We start from the raw sequence: 2,637 nt of genomic DNA on the forward strand, positions 1-2,637 counted from the left end.
CACACACACACACACACACACGCACACCTTTTTTTAGAGAGAAAAAGTCTGGAAGGAAAAATAGTAAAAGTCTATCATCTGCACATGCCATTTTTCTAATCATGAGCAACTCAAATGCCATGAAACAAAAAAATTAGTTGCATTGCTGATGTATGAATTTGAAATATTAAGTGTACAGCACTGGGATGGAGGGATCAATTTACATGGAGTACAAAGGTAATTGGGCAGCTAACCAGCAGTCACTTTTCAAAATGATTTTATTGCTACAAATGAAGTAACACTCTGCAATGTAATTTCAATTATTTAAAAGAAAACATTATTTCTTTACCAAGAAAAAATTTTTTAAGAAAAAAGAAGGGTGATGAGTTTGACATAGAGAGCAACTGGAGCGCTGCTAATGGAAGTAGAAAGAAAGTAAGAAACTTAGAACAGTGATGGAGGGATAGTTCTTATACAAGTCGGGGGCTTGATGAGTGGGTTCATCATTTCCCTATCCTGGAAGTAACAAAAAATAATTGGTGAAACTGTTTCAGCTGGTACTCCAGAGAATGCAAAAATTACTCATCAAGTGAAAGATTAGCGAATTACTAGTGGTCTGAAGTGGACACATTTTCTGCTATAGTTTTCTCTATTTTCAGGGTCAACTTATATGCTATGGTGGGATGGGTTAATATGCCCATTTTTCAAGGGCTCAGTATGTCCACCTCACAAATGTTAATTGTCTACAATATGCATACTATTAACAATGATAATTTCTGGAATGGGGAATTTTGCATCACATTTGTTTTAGTTTTCATCCTTTTGTGTTTCCTTTAAAATTTCCAAAGAGAGTATGGCTTGCATTCAAAATTAAACAAAAATACACTTATATAAATACACAAATAAATGAAAAGAGAAGTGTTCTTTCTCTGCTCATTAGGATTGTGAGTTTTAGCCATGACTGCAACTCCATTTCCATTCTCACTCCACATTGCATCTGCACAGGTGGAAGTATCATCAACGGTGTCAAGTTGTTGGTCCAAGTCCATATGGGTCTCAGTAGGCCATTACCTGGCAGGAAAGCTTAGGTAATGCCTTTGGGGTCCATGCCACACTCCTTGAAGCCATACAAATCATAAAGATACTTGACCCCCTGAAAGGGTGACCTTTCACAAAATCCATTCACATTCTTCTATTCATCATTCCTGATTAGAGTACCACACCATCCAGTGAAGTGTGCAGACAGCATTTGAGAAGTAGCGTGTTTCCATATGGAAGAGCACTTGTTCTTAAGTCAATGTAAAATCTTCAGGCATTCTACACATATGCAAAGGGGTCTGCAGCCCTGGACGTATCCCACCAGAACGAACACTGTTGGCAACGGTGGAGAAGTTCTAAATCAGAGGGTTGGAAGGAATCTAAGTAAGACATTTAGTCCATCACCCTGCCTCCAGGCAATTTTCCAGGCAGATGGGTATTTATCCTGTTCTTTAAGCTCTTCACTGATCAGAGAAAAAAGACAAGGGTATTTATATCCATGATGTTTTCTTACCAAATGTGTAATATTTGCCACCTACACCATCTGCAGCAGTTCAGAATGTAGTAAGATGGAAAGTTAAACTCATTGATTTCAGGAAGGATAATAAAATATTTCACATTATATAATATCACATTCCTCAAAGCTTTTGATGAAGAGCCCATAAAATGGCATCAGTAGTTTAGGGCAAAGATGATGCATTTGCTTGTCAGTTGGCAATCAATGCAATTATCAGAACTCAGATAGGAAAAACTTAGTCATTAGTTTTTACTGTATTATTCTGTACAAGTTAAGATCAAGGTCACAGGCTTACTCATTGGGCAGGTTATTTAGAGGTACTTTGTCCCATTGCTTTAACCACAGTTGAGCTGTCTCTCAAATGCGTATCTTCAGTTACAAACTGTTTAAGGAATATGGATAAATTACCAAATTTCATGTTTTTGAGTGGGAGGGGAATCCCCTCTGCTCCCCCACCCCCACCCCGCAGTTATGAGCACCATTATTTTTTTACATTAAATAATCCAATTATTTGATTAGTGTGTGGATACAGAAATAAAAATTTTAAGATCTGGTCAGAATATATAAAGAACTGCCTGAACCCCATCCCTTAATCCTCTTATCCACATGCCCTATTTCTTCCTGGTGTGGAAGTTTAGATGCTTAAAATTCAGCAGATCACTCTCCCTGGTGTCCAATGTTCTGCCAGTGCTTAGAAACCTCTAGTGATTTTTACTGGTGATATGCCAACTCCAGGCTTGTTCCCTGGCATCCTGTTCTTGAACTGGCCTCGGCATGACAAGCCAGTGTTCAGACATTCACCTTCCACATTGGTAGGTGGGAGAGTGGTGCCATTTCCACCCAGACAGGTGGCCCCAGCATCTGTGCAGGAACATGGTCAGGTCAATGAGTATGAGATAGATCTATAAGGGGGTCAACAGGCCCCTCTCCATTGATAAGCCTACAGGTAAACCATAGATAACCTTGTCCCCAGCAACCAGCCCTCACTACCAAGTGTCTTATAAGTGGCTCCATCCTTAAGCTCTCTATGGGCTCGAACCTAGAGGGCATTGGAAACAGTAAGATCTATTTCTTTAGAACCCTCTTTTCTCAAAAGATATTTA

The sequence above is a fragment of the Trichechus manatus genome, unplaced genomic scaffold (genome assembly GCF_000243295.1).
Source record: "Trichechus manatus latirostris isolate Lorelei unplaced genomic scaffold, TriManLat1.0 scaffold00033, whole genome shotgun sequence".
NCBI lineage: Eukaryota > Metazoa > Chordata > Mammalia > Sirenia > Trichechidae > Trichechus > Trichechus manatus.